Genomic DNA, 22726 nt, shown 5'->3' on the forward strand with positions numbered 1-22726 from the left:
CCCGCCCCGCCCACCGCCCTCCGCTTGGCTCCGCCCACTAGTCTAGACACACCCACCAGCGTTCGTCCCATTGGTCCGCGAGCTCAGGGGGCGTGGTCCTGCGCACAGCCGCAGCAGCAGCAGCAGCAGCAGCAGCAGCAGGTGGGGGCGGCGGGCAAGTTAGTCGTGTTTGCGCCCAGGCCCTGGGTAAGCAAGCAGCTTCCTTAGTGGACACTAAATTCCAACAGGGAATCTGCTCTTCCCACCCCCTTGTTTTGTCCGCTCTCTCCCGCCTGCCTTCTTTCTCCCTTTGGTAGCAAAAATGCACATTTTCCTTCACTTCAAATTCTCTTCTATGGACGGTCACTTTCAGAGAGCTAATCAAAATTTACTTTTTTTTTTTTTTTTTTAATGCTGCTGTCTCATAGAAGTCGCTTGATAAATACCAGTTGGTTGCCAGCTTGTTTGTCCCCCTAGTACCCTGTGCTTGTTGCTTCTTATCATTGAATGCTCCTTGAGTTTTATCAACTTCTTTAGGGGAAACACCAACAAAACATGATTAAGTGTTTCTTTAGAGGTTGGGCCACAGATCATGGATTAAAAAGGGAAAGTGTTTTTCTTGACTAGAGTACATTGTTCATAATACTTACCAACTCTACCAAGAATGCTTTATTTCATGCCTTCGCTGCAGAGTCATAGTAGGCATGCCAGGAATAATATTTGAATAAATAGGTAACATAATATAGAGGGAATTTGTAAGTCTCATCCTTCCCATATTCTTTTTTTTTTTTCCTCAAAAATATTAGACATTTATGTTTCTCCACTCAACCTCATTAGTAGAGAGAACTATGATGTTTGAGGAAAATTTGTCAGAAAAAGAGGGTAATTCACTTTGATAAAAATGAATACAGATAAAGAAAAATGAATACACATATTTATTACCCGAGAAAAAATGGATGTCAGAAATTTATTATTTGAAACTGGTGGCTCATATCTTTGAAAAAGGAAAGAAAGAATAAAGGATAATAAAGGAATAAAGGATAATAAAGGAATAAAGGACCTGCACCAAATCCTGTAACAGCATTTCATGACCTTTATAATCCAACTGGTTTTTCTCTTTCTCTCCTTTTTTATTTTTATTTTATTTATTTTTTGGTTTTTGGGTCACACCCGGCATCGCTCAGGGGTTACTCCTGGCTCCGCGCTCAGAAATCGCTCCTGGCAGGCTCTGGGGACCATATGGGACGCTGGGATTCGAACTTTCTGCATGAAAGTCAAACGCTTTACCTCCATGCTATCCCTCTGGCCCAATTCTCTCCTTTTTTAAACAGATAAGTATTTCTCCTTTAAGATCATTGCATGTGATTTTCTTAGAGGACCAGGAATCATAAATAATAATCATAGGTAAAATTGGGTGCTAGAGTAATACTAATACATGAATATGGCATAATTTTCTATTTTATAAGCATAGTACTTATAAGATCATTAACTTCTAACACATGAAAATTCTATTAAAATTTTCTTCCCTTTTTCATGATAAAATACCAGCTCTCCCCTTAGTTTTCTTGCTCTCTGTACTGAGAAGCAGTCTTCAAGCTGAACATTATTTGCTATATAACACCCTATGCTGTAATACGTGGTTCTCATGGAGTATTTTACTTGGCAGCGTATATGTGCACTAATTAGATTGTAGAGATCTATGGTGTTACATTACACAGGCATTTAGTACAGAAGAAAGCAAGACAAACTATTTTTTGGAGAAATATTGATAGAATGGCCTATGAGCCCAGAAATACAGATCTTTCCAGGGATTGTTTTGTTTTGTTTTGATCAAAAGTTCTGCTCAACTTGTCACAATGGAATTACATTCAGGGAAACTGGAATTTATTGCCTCAGGAATAAAGCAAAGCTTGTCCCAGATACCTCATGCCTGAGGTAAGGAAATTAACCCTAAAGATGATGTTTCTGTGGTCAAGGGAGATGAGAGCCCAGACCACAGCAGAAAACAGTGGTCAGAAGTTCTTCTCTGCCACATTTCAGCAATAATCTATTGATGAATACACTACATTGTCTAGAAGCCCTGACCTGTTTTCATTCATTTTGCAAATATTGAGTACTTCCATAGGCTTATCAAATGCCTGGGAGAAAGAATAATGGAAGTAAACAGAAATGTGCTGAAGGCAGGCAGCTTTCTACATCACTGCTGCTGTTTTTGCTCACTACCAGAGCCTGACAGACTACAAAGTACAAAGGTACAAAGACTCCAGATTCCAAACTAGTAAAAGCAGATTATTAATCCTGATTCCATGATAGTTGTCATTGAAAAACCAGGAATCAATTCAGACCACATAATAGAAATGAATGTGAAAGACGTTGTAAATATCTAAGTGTAATTATGTCCTTCTGAGGAAAGGAAACAGGCTAACACTGAAAAAAGAAATTAAAATCTCAAGCGAACCTGGGGCCGGAGAGATAGCATGGAGGTAGGGCATTTGCCTTGCATGCAAAAGGACAGTGGTTTGAATCCCGGCATCCCATATGGTCCCCCGAGCCTGCCAGGAGCGATTTCAGGGTGTAGAGCCAGGAGGAACCCCTGAGCACTGCCGGGTGTGACCCAAAAATCAAAAAAAAAAAAATGTCAAGTGAATCTATGGATATGATACCATAGTCACATATAGCTATATCTATGTATATATAGGAATAGATATGTATATCTACATATATACATAGACATAGCTATAGTCACAGATAGCTAAATTGAAATACTAAGTTTCAAACTCCTGTTGTAAATATTGTTTTGAACTTTCTCAAAGACATTTAACACATAAAGGCCACCAAGTACCATGGCCCTGCCTAATGTATGAATGTGTGCATGGCAACTCTATCAGTAATTAATGGTCACTGAAAAGAAAAGAATGAAAACTAAAAAGATGATGAAAACTAAAGAGATGATAATGAAGATTATGGTTAACTAAAAAATCTCTAGGGATTACTCTATTTAGACTTCTCAATAACCCTATGAGGTACTATTCTCAAACCCAGTTAACAAATGAAAACCTGGGAGATAACAAAAATAGTTTCTATTAGACTTAATAAAAATTGATATTAAGATGAAGATTACTGGGGTCGAAGAGATATCATGGAGGTAGGGCATTTGCCTTGCATGTAGAAGGACGGTGGTTCAATTCCCGGCACCCTATATAATCCCTGGAGCCTGCCAGGAGTGATTTCTGAGCATAGAACTAGGAGTAACCCCTGAGCACTGCTGGGTATGACCCAAAAACAAAAAAACAAACAAAAAAGATGAAGATTAGTTTGACCTTACTTTCCATTGAACCTAATAGAGGGAATCTCTTTTTTTGTTCTTCTTCTGTCACTCAGGATTTCTTGTTAATTTGGGGGGGGGGGCAATTGGACTATATCCAACAGTGCTCAGGGGTTACTCATTCTCTGCATTCAGGTATCTCTCATGGCACAGCTTGGGAGACCATATGGAATGCTGGGGATTAAACCCTTTTTTTTTTTTTTTTTTGTTTTTGGGCCACACCCGTTTGACGCTCAGGGGTTACTCCTGGCTATGTGCTCAGAAATCGCCCCTGGCTTGGGGGGACCATATGGGACGCCGGGGGATCGAACCGCGGTCCTTCCTTGGCTAGCGCTTGCAAGGCAGACACCTTACCTCCAGCGCCACCTACCCGGCCCCGGGATTAAACCCTTGTTGGTCATGTGCAAGGCTAATGCCCTAACCCTCTGTACTATACCTCTGGACTCCTTCTTGCTGATCTTTAGATAAATCAAGGACCCTCTTGCCCCAAGGCTTTTTTTTTTTTTTTTTTTTTTTTTGACCAGTGGATGGCTCAGTCGTCTGAGTTTATGCTTTGCATGCTGGAGACCCAAGATCGATCCTCTGAATTATATGGTCCCCTGAGAACCTTCATTCTTAGGATGTTGCCATTTGTTGTTGCAATGACTAAGATCAGGCATACATGCTTAGCTGTGATGCTAATACATCTTGAATTCTGGTGTTCATCAAGGGTTATTCATCAGGTTGCAGAGCTTCCTATTCACTTTGATTATTTTTAATCAGATATGTGAACCACATTGTTTTATTTGACAAAGATTTTATGTTAGCTGCTTATAATCAACAGATTGACACATGCCAAGTTTAATTATTCACCCAACCATTATCTGAAAGAACCATAGTAACACTAAGAATTTGAAATGATTTCCTTCCCTTTTTGTAAATTGTGGGTAAACAGTTTTTTCCTTCAATTCCATAAAATTCCTTCAATTTCCTTACTAGATAAGGTAAATTATGTGGCTAACTCTCACCTATGTACTCTGTTCATGGAATGTCACTTTGCTTTGGAGTATCCCATATCATTCTATCCTCAAGAAATTGCAAGATGGGAAGACAAAATCTATTTTTCCCAAGACAATATTTCCAAAGTCAAAAGGGATATAGAGCTAATCTACTCCATCCTCCTTGGTTGTTGTTTTTTTTCTTTTCCTTTTTGCTTTTTTCGGGGGCCACACCTGGTGACACTCAGGGGTTGCTCCTGGATATGTGCTCAGAAATTGCTCTTGGCTTGATTGACCATATGGGACACCGGGGGATTGAACCTTGGTCCATCCTAGGCTATCGCTGGCAAGGCAAATGCCTTACCACTTGCGCCACCGCTCCGCCTCCCCCTCCCCCCCCCCGCCCCATTTTTTTCTTGAGAGAGGAAATTCTAGTAGTATTGAAGGGTTCACCAGAACTATACTCAGAGGTGTTTAGGAGTCCATGTAGTGACAGGTGATTGAACCTGGGACCCATTGTATGTCAGGCATATACTCCAGCTCTTTAAACAATCTCCATAGCCCTGCGCTTCTTTTGTTGTTGTTGTTGTTGTTGTTGTTGTTGTTTGTATATTTGCTTTTTTATCACACCGGGCCCACTTCCCACATAAAAGCATATGTGCAGACTATTGAACTATCTCCCAACACACTTCTTTTTTGGTTTTTGGGTCACACCTAGCAGCGCTCAGGGGCTATTCCTGCCTTTGCACCCAGAAATTGCTCCTGGCAGGCTCGGGGGGCCATATGGGATGCCGGGATTTGAACCCTGTCCATCCTGGATTGGCTACTTGCAAGGCAAATGCCCTACCACTGTGCTATCTCTCTTGCCCCCACACTTCATATTTTAAAGGAAGGCCTAGGCCATCATTCCCAGAGATGACACCTAGACTATAAATAATCCCACAGCTCTTTCAACATAAACTGATAAATTAATGTTTTTAAATGTCTGTATGAAACTAGATCAGTACCTCCTGCATTATCCTTGGCTTTTCAAGTAAATATTTAACTATGCCAGCATATTAAAATATGACATCATTTCTACAATTTTCTCCTTTTATTTTGGAGGGTCTGAGTGTCGTCTTCAGTTACTGAAAAATAATGGCCCTGAAAAAAATAGGTTTCATAGCCTGAAACCCAGAAGGTGTTTGGTTTGTTCCTTCAGTGGAATATTGTCCTAAAGGCACTTTGCAACACACATATATTGTTGCTTTGCTCCTTAAGGGAAAGCTAGCTGACTTTCTGAAGGAGTAGAGCACAGTGGAAACATTACTAATCTCCTTTATCCTCCACTGAACAAATATTGCTGAACCATGAGAAACAATACTGCAAGAAGGGACCTTAATGACTGCTTATCTTTCTAACTATGTATTTTTATAGGATTGCTGCCTGTGGCATGCTTGCTAGAAAATTGGAACATACCTGCTTATAAAAAAAAAAACCCACTTATTTTAATGAAAAAATACTTAGTTTTATAAACCTGTTTTAACAAAGTTTTCTTTTAAGATCATTCAAGAGGCACTAAATCTGTATCATTAGAAGAAATATTATTATCCAAACATTTAGAAAGCCTGGATTTAAGATGATTTTGTTCTGGGATATTTGAATAACTAGTAATATGGGGTTTATGTTAACACAAAGAAAGTACAGGAAAAAAATATTTCTATGAGTGACTAATCCTCTACTGATAAGGTTTCCAAATATCTATAAATGCTTTGTTTCAAAAACCTTTAGAAATATTTACCGATTGTCTTTCACCATTGGTAGATTCAACATTCCAATTGTGTTAGATGACATAGTCTGTTTAGGATTCTCAGTGTAATTAAATTTTGTCTGTATACCACATGCCACTAGAGTATATGAGGTCACAAACATCAGTATATATCCAACTAACCAAAAAAAAGTGATGAAATACCTGTTATGTAATATCACTGAAACCATCAGCTTAGTATCTTCAGGGTGGAGAATAGATGTAATAGGAAACAAGGCATCAGGACAATAGGTTACCTTGCTTAGGAGTTAACCTGAGTAGAACTATGAGGTGAAATCTGTTTTAGATCGTTTGTATGAGCAGTTAAATGAAGATCATAGTCTAAGTTGGAATGAACACCAGGGAGCTGATTTCTAACGACTTCCTTTTGAGGAATGACTAAAAGACAAAGGGAAAGGGAAGGTTATGTTTTGGAAAAATGATTAAAAGATAAAGCAATTCTACCAAGAAAGTAGAATCTAAGGAAATGAGTAGGCTTGTAGATAAGAAGTCTTTAGTCCTTGGAAATACTTAGAGACAAAAAAAAAAAAAAAAAAAAGTAAAAGCATTAGATATGGGTCAGGGAACAGTAGATTATAAAAGATTTCTTGAAAATGTTTCTTTCACTGTGAATTGATCTTTTAATTTACATAACTTTTCCTAACACATCTATGTAATAGAGTTGCCAATGGGAATTGCAATGTTATATTAGTAAATCAGTGTTTGAAATACTAAACTAAAGGAACAAGATGGTTTGGTCAGTAGAGGCAGTACAGAACTGTTGGGAGGAGTGGTAATAAGAATAAAGAAGATAGAAATTATTGGGAGAACTTTTTTTAAATATCTTTATTTAGGGCCCGGAGAGATAGCACAGCAGTGTTTGCCTTGCAAGCAGCTGATCCAGGACCAAAGGTGGTTGGTTCGAATCCCGGTGTCCCATATGGTCCCCCGTGCCTGCCAGGAGCTATTTCTGAGCAGACAGCCAGGAGTAACCCCTGAGCACCGCCAGGTGTGACCCAAAAACCAAAACCAAAACAAACAAACAAAAAACTTTATTTAAACACCATGATTACAAACATGTTTATACTTGGGTTTTAATTATTAAAAAAAAAAGAAAGAATAATCCCCTTCACCAGTGCAATATTCACACCACCAATGTCTCCCAATTCTATAGGGAGAACTTTTTTAAAAAAATAAATTAAGGGCCCGGAGAGATAGCACAGCGGCGTTTGCCTTGCAAGCAGCCGATCCAGGACCAAAGGTGGTTGGTTCGAATCCCGGTGTCCCATATGGTCCCCTATGCCTGCCAGGAGCTATTTCTGAGCAGATAGCTAGGAATAACCCCTGAGCGCCGCAGGGTGTGGCCCAAAAACCAAAAAAAAAAAAAAAAAAATTAAATCAGGAGCCGGAGTGGTGGTGTGGGGCAGTAAGGTGTCTGCCTTGCCAGCACTAGCCTAGGATGGACGAACCTCAGTTCAATCCCCCGGCACTCCATATGGTCCCCCAAGCCAGGAGCGATTTCTGAGCACATAGCCAGGAGTAACCCCTGAGGGTCGCCGGGTGTGGATCAAAAAAACAAACAAACAAACAGAAGTAATTAAATCATTAAGAGCTATAGAGTTAAAAATTTGTTGATAGTTGAATTTTGGTCATACAATATTCCAACACTGAACCCTCACCAATGTTCATTTCCTGCTACCAGTTTCCCAGTTTTACCTTTGTGTCCTCCACCCTCACCCCACCTCCCAGCCTACAAACACTTTTCTTTTCTCTCATAAGAAGAACTTCTTGAGAACAAAGTAAATCACTGATTGACCTAACACTGACTGATCTATGAGTTGAATTTAATCCCCCAAACTTTATAATGTGACTGTATTTGGGATAGAGTTTTTAAGCAGTTGTTTAAGTTAAAACAAGAACATCTATGGGCCCCAATCCGAATCACAAGTGTCCTTATAAGAAAGAAAAAAAAAAAAAAAGCCTAATATACAGACACTCACAGAAAGAAGATTATCCAAGGTATGGGGAGAAGATAGTCATCTACAAGCCTCAGAAAGGCCAACCATGCTGGCACTTTGATTTCAGACTTTGAGCTTCCAGAATTGTGAGTGCATTTCTCTTAAACCACCCTGTCTATGATAATTATGGAGGTGAACTAACACACAGAGAACTATCATTTAAACTCTAGGAATAAAATGACATCAAAAGTATGTTCTAGCTCAACCCAGAATCATTTTCCTTTCCCTTCCCCCAAATTATTAAGTTCAAGACTAACTGAAAGTCGCCTCTATCCAGCTCTTTAAGTGGAGCATTTCTTCATATATTCAGAATTCACAATGAGTCAATATCACTCCTACTCTAGGGTGTAGGCCAGGATGCGGCATCATCTCCATTGTAATATTGTCATTAAAATCAGAAGGCAGGATGTTTACAAGCCTGGGGTTCTGTGAGTATTTTCAGTGGGAGGAGGCTGGTTTCTGCTCAGAGTAGAAGGGAGCCTCGATCTAGAATGGCAGTTTTAGAGGACACTATTGCTGCCACTCCAATTAGTGTTGGTGGCAAGTTGATAATAGTGATCCCATCAGACCACTTGGCTCAGAATAAAAGTTTAGTAAACATGAATTAACTTGTATGTTATTTTTAACCCCGTAGCATTTTATAATGTAAAAATAACCTACCACGTATATTATCCCAATCTATCTTCAAAACAAGACTGTGAAATATAAATTATTGTTATGGTTCTTATTCAAAATATTTTGAGGGGTCACACCCTGCTGTATTCAGGACTTACTCCTTGCTGTGCACTTAGGAATTACTCCTGGCAGGCACAGTGGACCATAGCTCTGGTCCCCAATTATTATTCATATTTCTGATAATAAACTATATCACATTGAAATAACTGATTTATCCAAGATGTACAACCAGTTATTTAGAAGACTATATTCAAAGCAACATTGCCTATCTTCTCTTTCCTTTTATTTTATTTTTTGAATATTGGGACACACGGTGATGCTCAGGGTTTACTCCTGGCCATGTACTCAGAAATGGCCCTGGCTCAGGGGACCATATGGGATGCCCGGGATCGAACCAGGTCGGTCCTGGGTCAGCCACATACAAGGCAAATGCCCTGCCGCTGTGCTATCACCCTGGTCCCAACATTGCCTAACTTTTCGTTCCATAAAGCCACTACATCTATTTCACAGTCTAAATTTCAAATAATGCACTTTGGTGCATTTTTGGTATTTATCAAATATTCTAGGTAATAAAGGGCCTTGGTATTATTATAGACTAAGTCTATTCTACAGATACAGCATAAGTAAGCATTTTGCACATACAAATGGGGAGGAGATTGTTTTCCAAACTGCCTTAGTAATTTACTTATATTATCATTGGCCCTTGATTCAGAATTCAAAAAAAAAAAGTAGTTCCTTTCTGGCCTCCCAGCTTCTTGAAGGATCTCTTTCCTTCCTGGGAGCCGGGAGTCTAGCAGCATGGGGTTCGGCAGGCCTCCGCCATGCCATAGGCCTTCTTTTTTTTTTGGTTTTTGGGCCACACCCGGTAACGCTCAGGGGTTACTCCTGGCTATGTGCTCAGAAGTTGCTCCTGGCTTGGGGGACCATATGGGACACCGGGGGATCGAACCGCGGTCTGTCCAAGGCTAGCTCAGGCAAGGCAGGCACCTTACCTTTAGCGCCACCGCCCGGCCCCGCCATAGGCCTTCTTAACCAGGCCTAGGGTGGGTGCAGGACTCGGGTAACCCCAGTACCCCTCTACCGCCTTGCTCCAGATCTCCAGGGCTTCCCCGGGCCACATGCCTGGGCAAGCCAGCGAGTTGGGTCCCTTAGCGGAGCTTGAAGGTACCCTAGGCTTTCCCCCATTCGTCTCCTTAGGGAGGGTCTGGGTGGGGCTCTGAACTTCAGGACTCCCAGCTTCTTGACGCAGTCACTGGTAATCTCTTTCCAGTCTATATTTTCAAAATCACGCGGGTAGTACTCACTATCATTGAATTATGTTTTTATGTATGCAGAATGTCCGTTTGTACTCTGCCCTTTTGCACACCCCTACAAAAGATCATTTTTCTCTTTAACTTCCTTCACCCCTATCATCATTACTCCTCATTTACCCTTTTTAACTTAAGTACTGTAGAGTCCTAAGTCACAGACCAAAGTGGTGCCCTGGAGTTAACACCCACCCAACTATTCCAAAAGGCATAAAAAGGACACATGTCTTTTCAACATTTTATGGGTGTTTTCTTTGATGGCTATAACTTTTGCTGAATATTTTCTTATACAGTGACGATCCCCCCCCCCTTTTTTTTATCTTCTCTTTGTGAACTGCTCAATATGGAATTTGGTGTGAAAGAATCCCTCAGTTTAATGCTTATGTTTGAACCAAGTCATGGGTATTGTTGGACGTATTCTTACGCCCCCATATACTCTGATAACGCCATGTGGCTTTATTTCTTGTTTGCTTAGGCACACTATAATGGGAAAATACTATACATACCAATAAGTTCTTATCTAATAGAGATGGGAACACACAAATCTTGTAGTGCAATGGGACCTTACACCCTGAACATTGACATAAAGACCTGGCACAGGCCTCAGAAGAATGGGCATTCTCCATTCACCCCTGATCTAGAGAAGACATCTACAAAACATCCAAGATTGTCTATAACATCACCTGGAGGCAATCCTCTACCAGGGAACACCCTACAGCTGCTCTGACATTGATCTACTCAAAAGAGACTTTCCTTAACACTGAGAAGACTTAACAACAACAATGATCTGCTTACTGGACAAGGCTTTCTGTATTGCCCCTTAATTGTGAGGTGAAACTAGAGGATACTCCACACCAACCTGACTTCAATGTAGGATGTGCAGATTCCAGGATCTTTAATACAAAAACCTGATGCCAACAATAGAACTGCATGAAAAATAAAACTGTATTGGCACTACAATGACTTGAATTGAATAAACTAGTTTGCCTGGAGCCTAGAGTTGGTCTTATGCCAGGAAACTTCAGGGGTAGTGGTCTCCTTGTATTTAGACCAAGGCTATTCCTTTCTATGACCCCCCCCCATATTTTGGTGGGCCTATGCAAACAATATTTGCCACTCTTACACCGTTTTTACTGTGCCCTTTTGACTAACCCTTAAAAAAAAAACTCTTAAACTTTTGATGTTAACTTAAACTAATATGTATGTGCATGAATATATTAAAAAATACTATGCCTTCAATGTTAAGGAGTCACATAAATCTCATGCTTTAGGTTGATTTGTGTACTGCTAAGAAATGTTATAATGTACTACAATCTGGGGACTTGTGGACAAAGTAATTGTACATGGATTCTGCCTTATTTTTCTTAATGTTTTTTTGACTGTAAGTACAATATTTAGGCATCAGCAAGGGGATTTCTTCTGAGAACTCTGTTTATGGGCGATTGTCCTTTCACTGTAACTTTACCATGTCCTCTTTGCATCATTGTTCTCATAATTAAAAATTAAAAATAAAAAAAAATAGTTCTTAATAAAGAAAAGGAACAGAGGCCAGAGCAATAGAACAGTGGGTAAAGTATTTGCCTTGCATGAGGCTTGACCTGGGTTCAATCTCTGGCATCCTTTATGGTCCAGGATCTTTTTTTTGGGGGGGGGCCACACCAGGCGGTGCTCAGGGGTTACTCCTGGCTGTCTGCTCAGAAATAGCTCCTGGCAGGCACGGGGGACCATATGGGACACCGGGATTCGAACCAACCACCTTTGGTCCTGGATCGCTGCTTGCAAGGCAAATGCCGCTGGGCCCTGGTCCAGGATCTTATCTTTATCTTGTCAGATCACACCAGGCTGCAGTTGAGGGACACTCCCAGCTGTATACAGGGGACCATGCAGAGCTAGGGGCTGAACTTGAGTCACCTGAATATAAAGAATGCAGTCAGTTCTTTAAGCTGGTTCTCTGACCTGTGCTAATATTTAGATAACCTAGTGTATATTTTATTTAATTTATTTGATTTTGGTATGGGGTGGGGCTAGTGACAGCAATATAGAAATACACTTTCATTTTCTCTATAATAAACTTTTAAGCAAATCTTTGGAATCCAATTCAATCATCAAATGGACACTCCTTGACAATTAAAATTTTTTAAAGAATTTGTGAGCTGGAGTGATAGCACAAATAGGTAGAGCACTTATTTTGCTTCTGCCTGACCTGAGTTCAATCCTAGCATTCCATGTGGTCCCCTAAGCATCTTCAGGAGTGATCCCTGAGCACAGAGCCAGAAGTAATCCCTGAGCTTTGCCAAGTGTGACACCAAAATACAAAAAAAGAACTTTTCAAGAATTAGCTTATGTTCCTTTCAGATGATTCATTTACATTTCAAAAGGCACTTCAAGAATTTGCTATGTTGCTACATAAATATTGTGACATAGGAGATTCAGCCAGTGATATATGCCCATAAGATGCAGAGAACTAATTATTAATAAGATACTGGATAATGACAGAGTGCAAACAGCATGACATAGGCATTACTATGCCATTGGAAATTCTATCAGAATCTCTGGTAGCACTTGCATGTTGCATGAGGTCTAGCATATGCATTGATTGACTATGCAACTTATACTCTTAGAGTTAGAAAGCTAGTAGACACCTAGGACAGAAATAAGATATGATATGATATTATATGATATAATAAATACAATATAATATAATAATGTGTTAAAATAAAAGTTGAACACAACAAACTAAATGGGGCCAATCTGAAAGCTCCTGAATCTGTCAGACTCCTGACAGAAGCCAGACTGATTAAGTCTAGCCCCTAAAATCTCTGCTTAGATGATATTCCACATGTCCCAAATTACCTTGGCTCATTCTCAGAAATTTGGGTATAGTATACCTGGACTTCCAGTGTATTAGGCCCAAAATTAAAGGATATTTTTGTTTGTTTGTTGTTGTTGTTGTTTTTGCTTTGTTTTGGGGTAATACCATATCGGCAGCACTCAGGGTCACTCCTGGCTCTGCAATCAGAAATTGCTCCTGGCAGGCTCTGGGGACTCTATGGGATGCCAGGATTCGAACCACTGTCCTTCTGCATGCAAGGCAAACACCCTACCTCCATGCTATCTCTCCAGCCCCAGGAACATCTTTTATTTTTATGTGGCAAGTAAATTCCAAATGTGTTAATATTTTGTCCAAGTCAAGGAAAATTCACAAAGGCAGAATCTAGTCTGGCAGCAGTCAGTCTGTAGCCTCTTGGGTTAAAATTTCTGAATGAGAGATACAGCAGATAAAGTGCTTACATTGAATGTGGCTGACTCCTGTTTGGTCTTGGCTCTGAGCCCTGTTATGTGTGATTTCTGAGCACAAAGCCAGGAGTAAGACTTGATACTTCTGGATGTGACCCAAAAACAAAGATAAAACTTTTAAAATAAGTAAATAAATTAAGTCTCTGAATAATAAGTATGTTATTGGAGGTATAGTGTCTCAGTTAACTGGTGATGTAGAGACTCCCACATTCCAGGGACTTCTTGCTCTAGAAAATTCTAATAAAAATCAGATGATAAAAAAATGTCTGAAATGGCCATCTTAACAATGATTTTAGCTAGTACTTCCCATCCACTAACTTCATTAACCAGATGATCTCATTTATATTTCACAAAAGCTCTATGAGGAAAATGTTGCTATCTCCATTGTTCTAATGAGGAAACTGAGACTTAAAGAAGCCAGTGTGAACAGTCAGGCAGGTAGTAAATAGTAAAAGCTAGATTTGAATTCATATCAAACTTGACTCCAAACTCTTATCTTTGGCATCAGCTTCCCAAGGTGGAGTTCAACTTTCTCCTGTCTCTTGGGGCATTTTTTTAAAATGAGTGTTGAATGAATTCCTTTTGAACTCTCATTGCTATGAAAATTATGACCTTGAATATCTTCTATAAAAATACCTTTTTTTGCTTTGGTTCAGCATTTAGTCACTGGTAAAGACCAAATCTTTAGGAACATAGGGCTCCTGAAAAATTTAGCGCCAAAATGCTAAAGATGCTAAACTTGATGGTGTGTGCGTCTGCCCAAGGTGCTAGGGGGTTACCAGGGCCATGCCTGGTGCACAGAGACCACCAGGGCTACTACCAGTGGTGCTTCAGGAGCCAAGTATTGTCAAACTCAGGGCCTTAGATCTTCTAGCTATGTGTTCTACCACTTGAATCATATCCTGGCTCCAGTTTCATATTCATAAATGAGGTCCTGGTTTCTCTGGTGCAAAAACAGTAGAGTGTTCTCTGATGTCCTTCTATCCTACATCAGGGGTCTTAAATTCAATTTAACTGGGGGCCGCAGGAGGCAAAGTCGGGGTGAGGCAGGGCCACATAAGAGACTTCACAAAAAAAAAAGTCCTCAAACGTCATTATTAACAGTTTTAATTATTTCTTCTGAACATGAATAGAACATTGAGTGAAGATCATGAACAGTTCTTCTGAACATGGCATCTTTTGCCTATTCCTTGCTGCCAGAGACTTGACAGTGATTCTTCTCACAAATCTGAACCATATATGGCTTTAAAGAGGAAGCAGTTGAGACCCTCAGTATGGCTTGAAGATGATCATCATTGGGGCCGGGAAGGTGGCGCTAGAGGTAAGGTGTCTGCCTTACAAGCGCTAGATAGCGTAGGACAAACCGCGGTTCGATCCCCCGGCGTCCCATATGGTCTCCCCAAGCCAGGGGCGATTTCTGAGCTCATAGCCAGGAGTAACCCCTGAGCGTCAAACGGGTGTGGCCCAAAAACCAAAAAAAAAAAAAAAAAAAAGATGATCATCATTAAGTCTAGACTTATTGAAGTTCAATGTGGAGAATAACTTTTCACACAAATACGTGCTCCCAAAAAGGCACATAGTGCGCTTGAACATTCGGGAAAGCTCAGGGAAGCTGGGGGGCAGTTCTCTCAAAAATTGCCCATGCAGGGCCCAGAGAGATAGCACAGCAGTGTTTGCCTTGCAAGTAGTCGATCCAGGACCAAAGGTGGTTGGTTCGAATCCCCGTGTCCCATATGGTCCCCCGTGCCTGCCAGGAGCTATTTCTGAGCAGACAGCCAGGAGTAACCCCTGAGCATCGCCGGGTGTGGCCCAAAAAACAAAACAAAACAAAAATATTGCCCATGCATGTCTGCTTTTTCACTAATCTCCCTGAACTTGGCTTTGAGATCAGAGTTGCATTGCAGGTCAATGAGCTCCATTTGAAGCACAGGAAGGGCATCTTGCCCATCAAAGAAAAAGGGGTCCACAAAAATTTGGAAAGTGGCTCTGTGCTTTTTGAAGTCTGCAAATCTGTGATCAAATTCCTTCTCTAGCTTAAAAATAGCATCAACATATTTCTCACCACTGAATGGTATGCCTGCATCCACAAGTTCCTTGCATGCTGGGAAATGGCAAAGGTTTGTCTGAGAGAGCTGGGATTTCCATAACACAAGTTTTGTGGAGAATGCTCTCCCGTTGTCATAGGCAGCACTGATAAGCTGCCCCGGGCCTTGTAACATCTTGTTTAGTACATTCAACTTATGTGTGATGTCAACAAGAAAAGCTAAGTCCATGAGCATTTGTGATCACTCAACTCAGAAGCAGCATTCCCATCCTTCTCCATGAAGGCTTTCACTTCTCTCAACTCAAAAACTCTTTTCAGGACATTTCCCCTGCTGAGCCAATGTACCTCGGTGAAATAGAGCACATCTCCATATTCTGACTCCATTTCCTCTAAAAAAGCACGGAACCTCCTGTGCTTTAAGCCCCTGGATCTGATTTGGTTGATGCATTTCACAACAACAGACATCACATTGTCACACGGCAGACATTTACTGCAAAGGGCCTGCTGATTGATAATGCAGTGAAGAGCAATGGCCTTCTCTACACCCTCCTCTTCAAGTTTTTTTGAACAAGTGCCATCAGTCCATTTTTCCTCCCTGTCATTGATGGCGCTCCATCGGTTATTATTCCAATAAACCTCTTCCATGGCAAACCTGCATTCTCAATGGCATCACACAGATGCCGAAATATCTCATTAGCGGTGGTCTGGCCATGCTTTGGAATTATTGTGAGCAGCTCCTCTGTCAATTCAAAATTGCAATCAACACCATGGACATAAATTGTGAGCTATGCAGTGTCTGTTATATCTGTGCCCTCGTCAAGAGCAATTGAGTATGCATCAAAACATTTGACTTTCTCACACAGTTGATGATAAATGTCACTTGACATGTCAGAAATGTGCTCTGCCACAGTGTTGGCAGAAAGGCTGGTTTTTCTAAACTGATCTTTCTTCTCCAGACAGATAATACTTGCAGCCTGTAACATGCATTTTTTTTTTTAACAAACTCTTCTTTTGTGAATGGTTTCCCTGCCTTAGCAATCATCTCACTAACCATGGAACTTATGCAACATTCGACTGATGCAACATTCTCTTTGGTTGATTTCCTGAAGAAATCTTGTTGCCTCATTAGACATGCTTTAAGACTGGCAACCTGCTTGGCTCTCTCATTTCCTTGATATTTTGCACATTCCTCAACATGTTTAGTTGAATAATGGCGTTTCAAGTTGTATTCCTTGTGCACTGCAACTTTCTCTGAGCAAATAAGACATGTGGGGATGCCCCTGTGCTCAACAAAGAAATACTGCATCTCCCACTTTTCCTGAAATTGTCTGTGCTCGTCATCAATCTTTCTCTTCACTACAGGCTTTGATGAAGTCATGATGAAGGTATGACAAAATCTAATTCTGTAATAAACTTCTCTCCCTTAGGCCTCCGATAATGCAAGGGACAGTGGGCAGGAGCAGCGGAAATGACGTCTGCGCTAGGCACAAAGTATTCGCGATTATTCGCTTACCGAATATTCGCAATAAAAAATCGCATTAGTAAGAAAAAAATAGCAAAAAAATCGCATTACACATTTGCATACCCCAAACAGAACTGCTCGCAGTATGCGAATGTTTAATTCAATTTTTTCTTACTAATGAGATTTTTATTGCGATTATTCGGTAAGCAAATAATCGTGAATACTGTGATATTTGAAGGCCAGCCACAGGCCACAAAATGTTGTACATAGGGCCGCAAATGGCCCATGGGCCGTGATTTTGAGATCCCTGTCCTACATCCTTGTAACACCAACTTCTTACTCTCTACAACCATTAACTAAGGCAAATGCATCTCTCCTGCTAAAGCATTTATTTATTTATTTATTTGTTGGGTTTTGGGTTCCTCCTGGCTCTGCGCTCAGAAATCACTCCTAGCAGGCTCAGGGGGTCATATGCGATGCCGGGATTCGAACCACCTTCCTTCTGCATCTAAGGCAAATGCCCTACCGCTGTGCTATCTCTCTGGTCCTTGCTAAAGCATTTAAATAAAACAGACTAGAGAAACCACCATTTGGCACTGATAACTTCTATCACATTAGATTTTTTGCTTACCATTTTACTGGCCTGAGTGTTCACTGCCCTATCAGACACTGACACTGGAACTACTTGTTGCTGGAGTTGGACAAATTCTCTTACCTTCAACTCTTCAGCCTGATTTTTCATTGCCAAAGTTCTGGAATGTCTTATAAACCAAGGCACACCCATTAAGATGATCCTGATCCCAGTTAATAAAGTAATACATTTTTTGTGCTTGTTATGAAACCATGGATCTTATTTAACTTTCCTGTGTTATGCACATAAACAGTCAATTTAGCTACATATAAATAGATACAAAATTTTCAATAACCTAGATGTAAAAGATTAGGAATCTTGTGCATCTGGTTTATCTACTATATAGAAAAGATAAAAATATGTTAGATGGGACCGGAGAGATAGCACGGAGGTAATGCATTTGCCTTACAATCAGAAGATCTATGGTTCGAATCCCGGCACCCCATATGGTCCCCCAAGCCTGCCAGGAGCAATTTCTGAGCATAGAGCCAGGAGTAACCCCTGAGCACTGCCAGGTGTGACCCAAAAAACAAAATATATATTAAATTATATTAAATTAGATGTTAAATGTTTAAAAGATGTTAGATATAGAGCCGGAGCAGTGGCACAGTGGAAGGATATTTGCCTTGCACATGACTGACCCAGGACAGACCGCAGTTCGATCCCCCGGGCATGTGTGAGTTCCTCAAGGTAATGAGTTTCCCTCATCCCATACTTCCCTTTGAGTTTCAGACAATTATAATAAAACAAATTAAATTTAGAAAATTTGTAAGAACTTTAAAGCCAAAACATTTTATTTGGAGGTACTGAGGAAAGGGAAGGAGATGAGAGAGACAGCGAGCGAGAGAGAGAGAGACAGAGAGAAAGAGAGAGAGCCTCTGAAGACCACTAGCTTCTTCTCTGAAGGCAGAGAGTGCCCCAGTACACAACCCATCATAAATGTAAGAAAGTCCACATCTCAAGAGGGAAGATACAGTGATTTATGCATACAAGAAACACATGTGCCTTATAGTAATTTTTTTTTTTATTTTTGGGTCACAGCCAGTGGCACTCAGGGGTTACTCCTGGCTCTGTGCTCAGAAATTGCTTCTGGCAGGCACGGGGAACCATATGGAATGCCTGGATTCAAATCAATGTCAGTCCTGAGTCTGCTGCTTGCAAGGCAAAGGCCCTACCACTGTGCTATCTCTCCGGTCTCCATATAGTAATTTTAATTTTATAATAGTCTATGATAACTATCTAAATAGTGCTCATTAATGACTTAGTATTCATCCTTTAAGCCTTTTTATATTCATTATGGGGAGTTTATATTCATTAAAATTTTCCCTCTAAGTTGAAATTATTCTCTCAATATTCCACTTTCTTTGTTTATATATATAAACTATATATAGCTATATATGTATATAGCTTCCACCTAGTATTTTATAACATAAACATTTTCCTATGTCATTCTTTAGAAGCCTGATTTATAATGAGTAAATTCTATTTTCTGGAAGTGTAATTTTCTTTTTTTTGTGTGTGTGTGTGTGTGATTTTTGGGTCACACCCGGCAGTGCTCAGGGGTTTTCCCTGGCTCTGTGCTCAGAAACTGGTCCTGGCAGGCACAGGGGACCATATGGGACGCCGGGATTTGAACCGATGACCTTCTGCATGAAAGGTAAACGCCTTACCTTCATGCCATCTCTCCGGCCCCGGAAGTGTAATTTTCTACCTTTCTGTGTTTCATTCAATTACTTCCAACTCTTCATGGGTAACATGAACTTCTTGGTACATGAAGCTGAGTTTGTACTAACCCTCATTTCATGGGATTAGATTCTTTGTGTGTGTGTGTGTGTGTGTGTGTGTGTGTGTGTGTGTGTGTGTGTGTGTGTGGTTTTTGGGTCACACCCAGCAGTGCTCAGGGGTTTTTCCTGGCTCCGTGCTCAGAAATTGCTCCTGGCAGGCACGGGGGACCATATGGGGCGCCGGGATTCGAACCGATGACCTTCTGCATGAAAGGTAAACGCTTTACCTCCATACTATCTCTCCGGCCCCGGGATTAGATTCTTGAAAGGCTTAAGTGTTTGGTCAAAACCAGGGATCTGTCTACATATTGGTAAATTGGTCTCCAAATACTATTTACAGTCTTGCATTTCAGACAGCATTTCAGAAAGTTGAGCTAGTATAACCAGCACTTAATTTCTTTCTCCTATAAATTAGAGCTAGTTATATTTAGTCTCAGGAGTTCTTATCGATTCTCTCTGAATGCCCATGGATGTCTCTAGAGCTACCTGCACTTGCTGCTTCTGAGCCTTTAAGCTTGTGAAGGGGAGTCCTATCCTCATCATCAAACTGATATATGTTTCTTTTCACTATTGTCTACTCCCATTCTTGGGCTAATTCCTCTCTTGCTTTTCTCCTCCTCTTACTGAATAGATTTTTCTGGAAAATTGAACTATACATCCTATATCATGCCTGCTCTTTACCAGAGGTCACTGAGGATATTCCTTAAATAGTTCCTCTATTTGTTGCTCTATTGACCTTGACATTTTTTGTTTGTTTGTTTGTTTTTGGGTCAGACCCGGCTGTGCTCATGGGTTACTCCTGGCTCTACACTCAGAAATAGCTCCTGGCAGGCTTGGGGGAACCATATGGGATTCGGGATTTGAACTACCATCCTGCATGTAAGGCAAATGCCCTACCTCCATGCTATCTCTCTGTCCCCTTGACATCTTTTTTTAGTAATTATTTTATTGCCCATGATATTTGTTTTATTATATCTTGTTTTTCCCCATTTGTTTTCCTTTTTAATAACTCTAAATTCAAACTTAGAAAAGCTTGCCATTGCCTTGAGAAACAAAATAACAAAGCTTTTCTATTATTTGCTAACCTAATCTCATTTAAGAGAGAAATGGTAGATATTTAGCAAGAGTACAATTTATACAATTAATGATGCAGATCTCAATCTGGTGGCATTAAAAGGAGATGGTAGCATTGTTGACAAAATGATAATCTACTGGTGGTGTTTGCAGAAAAGAAGCCCTTGCAAATTCTAAACAACTGTAAACTCTGTTAGAAAAGGCTAAAGTACCAAAAAAAAAAAAAAAAAAAAAAAAAAAAGGGCCAAAGAGATAGCATGGAGGTAAGGCATTTGCCTTGCATGCAAAAGGACAGCGGTTCGAATCCCGGTATCCCATATGGTCCCCTGAACCTGCCAGGAGCGATTTCTGAGCGTTGAGCCAGGAGTGACCCTGAGTGCTGCCAGGTGTGACAAAAAAAAAAAAAAAGGAAAAGAAAAGGCTAAAGTGTCTTACAGACCAGAAAAGGAGCTAGGTTAGTAAAAATGTCTCAATGAAGTTTGAGTAAAATACTGACTTGGAGAGTTACTTAAACTTGGATATGTAAAAATAGAGTAATATTTGGGTCATGCTTACAAGGGTCTCAGGTTCAAATAAACTACTGTACAATATACCACCTCACAGGTCACATGCTTTTCCAGGGACTTTTCTTTCCCTGGATAGGTGCTGGCAGAGAGTATGCTCAGTCTCTTTCCTATAGAGATGCCTAGACCCTGAGCCAAAACATGACAAAGGAAGAGAGATGGGATGAAACATTCAGAAATTCAGCAAAGAAAATACCCTCTTTCTTCATGGCCCCAGTTTTCCTTATGCTTAATGAGACAAAACACTTAGGGTGTCTGAAGTGGAACTCCTTGGGTTGAATGTTTTCAGGTCTACTGGACCAGTCAGACATCCAGTCTGCATTTTTCCCCAACGCCTCAACATCTTTCTCACCTTCTACAGCCTCTTCTTCTGATTGAGAGTTGTGATCCTGGCAGGTATGCATTTCCAACCATCAAACATGATCTGCCTGTCTTCTTGCAGTGAAGGGCTGTCACAGTGAGAACTACATCTGGAACTATTCTGTCTTGATTCATGTTGTACATCCAAAAAAATCTTTTCCGTATCTCCATTGTAGATTGAGGATGAGGAAGGTACATGTTCTAGCCCCCCATTCTTTCCATTACCATTATCTTTGCTACTGCTGCTGTTCATGGGTATCTCCACCCAGGAACTGTTGAGGCCAGCCAGCAGTGGCAGACTGTTCGCCTTCCTTGCAATTTTTGTTGTTGTGGGGGGTGATGGCTGCTCTATTAAGTGAGACGACATCGTCAGACGGCTAGAATTGCTGCAATCACAGCAAGACTGGTTCGGGCTCCGGGGCAGCTACACAACAAATATGACCAGCTTTCTTCTGGATTTCCACCTTGGTGTTAGTTTTGCCTAACATTCACATTTTGGTTCAGGACTTCTGCTCCTACCCCATGTGTTGCAAGCCTGGTAAGAAACTGATATTTCGGGGCTGGAGAGATAGCATGGAGGGTAAGGCGATTGCCTTTCATGCAGAAGGTCATCGGTTTGAATCCCGGCATCCCATATGGTCCCCCAAGCCTGCCAGGAGCGATTTCTGAGCATAGAACCAGGAGTAACCCCTGAGTGATGCTGGGTGTGACCCAAAAACCAAAAAAAAAAAAAAAAAAAAAAAAAGAAACTGATATTTCAAGACCTTGCTTTGGCATATTAGGGGAGTGTACTAAACATGCGCTGAAAGACTTGGCAGTTTTCCAGTTTCATCTTAATAAAGCCTAGTCTACTACCCAGATTTCTTCCCTTCCAGCACCGTTTCCATTTGATCCTTCCTACTTGTGATTTGTTCAAGCTCTGTTTCTTCTGTTGCTCTTGGTTGACCTTCCCTTTGATCTCTGGCCCACCCTACACTGTTGCCTTTCCATACTTGGCCCTTGTCTCCTGCCTTGGCATTAGTGGCCTGGTTTGACTTCCCTGTGAACTGTACACATAAGCTGCCCTGGGAGACATAACCAGGCATTCCTGAGGGTCCTGCCTCTTCCCTGACTTTGGACCTGCTCCAGAAACTTTAAGGATAATTATATCCCTTCAATTTCATGTTTTGTTTTTGTTTTTGTTTTGTTTTTTTTTTCCTGAGAAGGTAAGACTTTGCTTACTTTGCTCTGGTTAGCTCAGACTTAGAAAATCCTCTTCTAGGTTCAGACCTTGAGAAGCAATGTACAGAATAGGAATGGCCACTTACAGCTAAAGAAACGCTAGGAAATAATCAATTAGTACATAGAATACCTTGATTCTAAGGTGAGAGGTTATTTTATCAGAGACATTAGAGGACATTAAGACAAAGAGAGTGAGAAGTTATCTCCTGTTTTGAAAAGCCAA

The 22726-nt window shown here is 40.7% G+C and overlaps 1 pseudogene; it reads right to left on the reverse strand.

The window, feature by feature from the left end:
* Positions 1-37: 37 nt before the first annotated feature.
* Positions 38-21649, reverse strand: LOC126007054 (BCL2/adenovirus E1B 19 kDa protein-interacting protein 3-like; annotated as a pseudogene).
* Positions 21650-22726: the final 1077 nt, after the last annotated feature.

This window comes from Suncus etruscus, chromosome 4, assembly GCF_024139225.1.
Source record: "Suncus etruscus isolate mSunEtr1 chromosome 4, mSunEtr1.pri.cur, whole genome shotgun sequence".
Lineage (NCBI taxonomy): Eukaryota > Metazoa > Chordata > Mammalia > Eulipotyphla > Soricidae > Suncus > Suncus etruscus.